At 44.5% G+C, this 6806-nt stretch overlaps 1 long non-coding RNA gene across 1 annotated transcript in view; it reads left to right on the plus strand.

Annotated features, from left to right (window-relative positions):
* The window catches only part of LOC122113086, a 40600-nt gene extending 35231 nt beyond the window's left edge, over positions 1-5369 (plus strand). Inside the window, exon 3 of the long non-coding RNA XR_006148374.1 lies at positions 5268-5369. This is a non-coding gene — a long non-coding RNA (uncharacterized LOC122113086). The remainder of the gene's footprint in view (positions 1-5267) is intronic.
* Positions 5370-6806: the final 1437 nt, after the last annotated feature.

Consider the following 6806-nt stretch of genomic DNA (forward strand, 5'->3'; position numbering starts at 1 on the left):
TAAAAAAAAAAAGCAGAAACTAAAAAGATTGCCCTCCCGCTCTGCTGGCTGCTAGTCTCCCTGTAACATTTGTCAGACAGGAAGAAATCGATTGCTTGCTTCATTAGACCGAGCACCAAGCTTCAGAGTTAAAGGGTGTACAGCCTTACTTTTTGTGTTTGCCTGCAAAATTCACTTCCTCCTTCTAACTCTAGGCCAGGGACAAGCAGGGGTGTTTCCCCAACTTATCCACAGGACCTCTCAAGCATGCTGCTTCACTGGGCTCTTGTTTCTAAGGAAATAGAGTCTGGTGCTTTTATTTATTTCAACAAAGGGTTTGGAGATTAAATGTTTCCAGAGCTCTTTTGCAGCAGTGACTGAAAGACAGATTTCTGGGAATGTAGGGAGATTACAGAATTGTGTGTGTGTGTGTGTGTGTGTGTGTGTGTGTGTGTGTGTGTGTGTGTGTGTGTGTTGCCCACACACATGTACCAGTACTGGACTTGAACTTGGGGCTTTGTCTTCTTGTTTGGTTTTTTCACTCAAGGTTGGCACCTTTCCACTTGTGCCATTCTTCCACTTCTGACTTTTTTGTGGTTAGTTGAAGCTAAAAGTCTCATGGACTTTCCTACCCAGATTAGCTTTGAATCATGATCCTCAAATCTCAGCCTCCTGAATAGCTAGCATTTTAAACATGAGCCACCGGTGCCTGGTGAGGGTGTAGAATTTTTATTGTGAAATACGGTGACCTGAGTTGGGTGTTCTCAAAGAAAGGAAGATACCCTAATTGTAATATGGTTCTGTAGAACCATATTCTGAGTCTTAGCTTCGATAGCTCAGCTGGGGAAGTTGGAAAGAGAAGTGTGGTGGAAAAAAAAATCTAAGTTGACTTTGGAAATTATAAGTTAGAGAAATGGGTGTAGAGTCAAAAGGAAGACTGAAAAATAACTTAGCTCTCAATTATTAAGTCCTACAAAGGCAATTTTAAGCAAAGGCTTCTCCTTGGACTCAATGAGAGACTGGTGTCTGGAGATCCTCCCCAAATTTAAATACTACCAGTTTAAATCCCGACTTATTTAAAATGCAGAGTCCTGCCAGGCATCAATAGCTCATGCCTGTAATTCTAGCTCCCCAGGAGGTTGATATCTTGGTTGTTCAAAGCCAGGCCAGGCAATTGAATCCAAGAGATTCTTATTTCCAACACACCAGGAAAACTCCACAGCTAGGGCTGTGGCTCAAGTGGCAGAGAGTGCCAACCTTCAGGGGACAAAATCAAGAGAATGTGTGAAGCCACGAGTCCAAGCCTCAGTATCTTTGTTAAATTAACAAACAAAATATAGAGCCTCACAGAATTCCATGACTATAAAGCACATCTTGTCATATTAGACATGCTAGCCTTTGTAAGTGTGGGAGCTGGACTGGTAGGCTAGGTTGGATATGAGCAGAATGTAGATTGGGCAATTGGGTCCTATGGAAAATATAGCAAGCCATACTTTGATCTCTGTATGGTGATGTTGGGTTTCACCTGCCAGACAGACGACCAATGTGCTTTCGGAACTCAGGCTGATGGGAACAGGTGCTCTTAGAAGCCAGAAAATGCCTGAGTTCCCTAACCCGTGGGCTCAGGGGGCTGAAGTCTCTTTCTCTGGCAGGTAAGGAGCTGAAGAATCAATAGTAGACTCTGTTGGCATCTTGGTATGAAAAGAGGAGAGTCTGGGAGGAAGACAGTGGAGAAGGTGATGAGCAATGTGATAAAGGCTTCTGCCTTGTTGGTGGACTTGTTTCTTCTCACTCTCAGAACCTGCCTTCTTTGTGTTCATCCATCTGGAATGTGTGGTTATTCATCAAGGCTCTCTAGAGGGATAGCACCAATAGAATATACATATGGTGGCCTATGTGTTTGGAGGCTGGGTGGGTCTCTGTGGGCTGAAGAGCCAGAGAACCTGCTAGCTGCTCAGTCTAGGAAGCTGGAAGCCTCAAAACCAGGGTGACCAGTGAGGATGTGGAAGGCTTGGGACCTCCCTGGAGAGTGACTGGGGTGTAGTCCCACCGAAAGACTGATGAAATTGAACTCTGATATCCAATGGGAAATGACAGCAGCAATAAACATTCATGAAGCATGGCGCTTGTACACACCAGATGACTTTCTCTTCTGTTTTTCCTCCATCCTGGCCTCTTGGATGATGCTGTCCTTATTCAAGGGAGAGGTCTTTTCCCGTTTAGTTGCTGTTGTCCCGCCTGCCTGTCATCTCTGGCAATGCCTTCACAGATACACCAAAGAGAGTGCTTTACTAACCTCCTGCTTTACCATCTCTCAGCCCAGTGAAGCTGGCTGTTTTAATGTGATGGTATATATAAGTAGAGTGGCTTAAACAACAAGCATGTATTTCTTATAGTTCTAGAGGCTGGCTGGATGTTCAAGACCAAGGAACTGGAAGATGGGGTCCCTGCTTAGGGCTATCTTCCTGGTTGACAGAGGATACCAACTTGGAAAGGAGAGGGCAACTCTCTGGGGCCTCTCTTAAAGGGCCACTAATCCAATGGATGATGGTTCTACTCTCTACCTCCATCCCAGGTTCTGTCTCCTGATACTGTCTCTTTGGGAGTTAGAGTTTCGACATGGATTTGGGGGAAGGGCACAAATATTCAGACCATGGCTTGTTTCAACCTTCCTAGGGCTCTGTTCAGATTCATGCCTTCCTCTCAGCTTCTAGAATGTCACCTGGTTGGAAGAGCAGGATCCATACCTGTACTACTATCCTCACGAAGTTCAAAACTATGGAGTGAGAAGACCTGAGAGGGAAACATTCTGTTGACTTAGTCAACCAGGAAGAAGATCAGAGCTTTAACACCATACTGAAGCAAAAGAATGGCACTGAAAGAAAGGCTCACACTGACTCTGATTTTCCTCTTGCCTACGGGAGCTTATGACACCAGGGCCAGCTCTTTTCACACAGTCTTATCCAAGTTCAGACTTCGCAGGGCAAGGGAAGCTAGAGGCAGAGGGCCAAAGTGGCAAGTTTCTAGCCTGAAATGGGGACAGGGAGTTCCTGAACGGAAAGGCCACATGACTGGGGCCTTCTCATTAGCAGATTCTGCAGAGATCCCTTCCTTCTGAATAGGCAGGAGGAAAGCAAAAGCTGTGCCCCAGGGTTTGTGCCAAGTGGCTTTTGTGATGGATGTGGAGTGGATCCTTAGAGGAAGTTTCCACATTGGGTCAAACTGTGCTCGATTGTCAAGCTGGTCACATGAGCGTCTCCTCTGTTCGGTTCTGTAGCTCTCACAAATTGGTTGTGTCCCAGGATGGCCAATGCGCTACAGTGGAGAATTGTGACATGGAGACAGCAATGGCAGTAGCATCTTTGTGGGTTAACTAATATAAAATGCGATTTTGCTGTTTGGGGGGGGGGGGGTCATGCACAGAGGTCATGTGATTCAGTCACTGCCAAGGACAGCAAGACTAAGACCAGAACCTGTCCTCATCTACTCCCGGTCTTTGCATTTTTTAAAGAGGAGAAATGGACTTCTGATAGGGAAAAAAAACTCAACAATACACCTAAACTTGGACCTATTTGCATTTAGCCACTCTTATCAGCTAAGAGCAGTCTGGTAGTGTGTGAGAAAGGGTGAAACTTCAAAAAGAACCGAAACAACAAGAAATAGCATCTGCAAGTATAAATTTGGCTTTTTGCTCTGCACTTAGAGACATTTTGTCCTTTCTCTAATCCCTTTCTTTGTGCTGCCTGATGAGTTTGCCTGGACTGAAAATATTCAAATGGTTACCACCTATGTGATCGCTTATGGTTGCAAAGCAAGGTAAGATAGTGTGCATATCCCAACCCCTGGGTAATGTTTCTTTTCTTTTTTCTGTTTGCACTGCCTAAATCTGCTGTGCTGGTCCTCTTGTTGTCATAGTAAGTGGATTTCATAATACTTAATCCAGCCAGACACAAGAAGCCAGATAGTTTAGCAGCAGCCAGCAGCAAGAATTGGGGTCTGGGTTTTAAAGGATAGACGAAGATAGGAACCATCCTACCAGTGACTGTTGGGAAAAAAAAATCAGACCTTCTAGAAAGATCTAGACCAGACCTTGATGGAAAGACAGAAGCCAACCTGGAAACTGACAATTCCATTATCCATGCCAGAGGAAAGGAACAAGAACTGATTTGGGATTCAGGGATTATTCCTAAATAGGTAAATGTCTCACTGCCTTCCCAGTCAGTTTTCAATTTGTACAAATGTTGGCCATCAAATAAGAGAATTATGGAATATCAAGTAGTTCCAAACACAGCATTTTAGACATGTTCTAAAAGAGGAATAAGAAGATAGGCACAGAGCATAGCTACACTCTAACAGTTGCATTCATGGCAATCAACCTTTGGAAGAACTTTGGCAAGCTCATCACATAAATGACTGGGAAAATAACAAATACTTGGAGTTAATATAGATGCTTCTGCCTTTGTACATGATATCGCTGGATGGCTCACTAAGGTGAGTGGGAGGAATTTCTCCATTAGAATGGATGGATAAATAAAAGATTTGGGGGTCTTCAGATCACATGTCATTATGACAGAGAGGAAAATGGCCTCCCTAAAGTATCCTAGCTTTACCCTTAGATGCTACGAATATGTCCCCTTACATGGAAAAAGAGAGGCTGTTTGGTTAAGGTCCCCAAGAGAGATAGAGCCAGGGTGATAGGAATATAAGAAGATCTTTATGAGGGAATTACCTTGCACAAGGGTGGAGGCCCCGAAGCCCCATGATAGCCACTTGCAAGATGGAGAACCAGGCAAACGAGCAAGGTGGCCAAGTCCACATCCCAAGGCCTAATCTGTAACTCTCAGGCAAGGCTGCAGACTCTAGAATCAGACTGGGAGTGTATCAGTATGAGTTTGAAGTTCAGAGCAAGAAGAACCTGGGCATCCAAGAGCAGATGAAGAGGCGGCCTGGCTCTGGGAGGAAGAGTGAACTTTACCCTTCTTCCACTTTTGTTGTTGTTACTGTTTTTCTATCTGGGGTACTATCTGATCAGAGTTCTACCACTGCTGGGGGTAGACTTTCCCTACTCAGTGCAGACCTACAGGCCAGTCTTCTCTGAAAATGTTCCCAGACACATGGGGCCAACCAGCCTTCCCAATCAAATGCCGAACCACCCAAGTTTCCCTTTCTGTAGAAGCGAGACCACCAGCTCAGTGCCTGCTGAGACACAGAGACTAATTAATGCAATCATTGAGAGTAAATAATTCCCTTAATATTCATTGTTCCTTAATTATTATCTCTTCATTTAGCCAGACTGGCATCCAAAAGCAGCCCTCACAAGGACTTTGCAAATGTGACTAAGGTATGGACCCCTGAGATAGGAAAGATTGCCTAGCAATCCGGCTCGACCAGATGAATTGCACGAATCCTTAGGGGCAGAGGTGCAACAGTGCAAGTGGAGCCAAGTGGCTGGCTTTGAAGATGGAGAAAGGAACTGCTGGCTAAGCAATGAGGAGTGCTTTAGAATCTGGAAAGGGCAGTGGAGCAGACCTCCCCTCAAGCCTCCAGAAGGACGGCAGCCCCCCAGCATCCTGATGCTTAGAGCAGTGAGACTTATGTGGGACCACTGAGCTATAAAACTGTCTGATAACACATTTGCTGAGCTTGTGGCAATCTGTCACAGCAGCAATAAAAATGAATACAACCATGGAAGACTTTGAGGCTGTCCATAAGACAGCCTATTGTGCATAGGATGTGATTGCTGGAGCATATTTGCTGCTGAGGTCATGAAGAGCTAACCATGATACATAGACATCTATGGTCTTTATCCCTTCAGAAACAGCCACCATCCCTCCCACAGCCTGGCCAACCCATGGCAGCCCCGAGAGAATGCTGTATGGCTTCATGGTTCTACATGCAATCATCTAAGCACAAAGAATCGGAGGGCTCCCATTCCTACTCTCATTACTTCTACCCAAATCCCAAAAAGTCATGTCCCTGGTAACTTGTCACTAGCTCTTATCCCAAAGGGATATTCTTAGTAAACAACTAAACAGTTCAGGTAGGACAAACAGTTCAGGTAGGACACTAGTGTTTAGTGCAATTGCCACGTGACTTGGAGCATTTATAAACTGAGGATGATACAAAATGTGTAAACTTGAGAACAAAATTACCTCCATTCTCTGGATAGTTTGCACTGCTGGGAAATGCTGACTTGCCTCTTGGCATCACTGAGGCAGAACGTTGCCTCTGGTGATCACATGCAGACTCCTAGATAGCAGATTAAAGTCACCAGGCTTTGTGTTTTCTTGGAAAGGTGTCGGCCTCAGAGTACATCAAATCTTTCACTTCAAGTGGCCTCCTCCAAACATTAGTTAATCTTCACTTGTGTTGGAGCCTCTGGCAGGTAGGCAGAAGATGAAAAACTGTGGCTATTTCATTGCCTTGCTTCTTTTCATGAAGATGAATGGAAAAGCAAATGAATTGAGGGAGTATTACAATATATTACATTTGCAGTGTTTAGGCCTCTTTGCAGAAGCCAATAGAACTAGGGCTTGAAGCTGTATAGATGAAGAGGGTTTGATGTGTTTATTGATTAGAATGAAGACATCAGCTAAAAGAAATTATATTCAGTGATCTGCTGTGGGTTTGGTGTGTGTGTATGTATGTGTACAGCACAAGTGTCCTGTGATATAGGAGAAGTTTCCCTTTAGTTCATGATATTTTTATTGAAAAGATTTATTTGGCAGAGTGCCAGTGGCTCACACCTATAATCCTAGTTACTCAGGAGGCTGAGATCTGAGAATCAAAGTTGGAAGCCAGTCCAGGCAGGAGTCTGTGAGACTCTT

Source organism: Dipodomys spectabilis, unplaced genomic scaffold, assembly GCF_019054845.1.
Source record: "Dipodomys spectabilis isolate Male_0828 unplaced genomic scaffold, ASM1905484v1 ptg000096l, whole genome shotgun sequence".
Lineage (NCBI taxonomy): Eukaryota > Metazoa > Chordata > Mammalia > Rodentia > Heteromyidae > Dipodomys > Dipodomys spectabilis.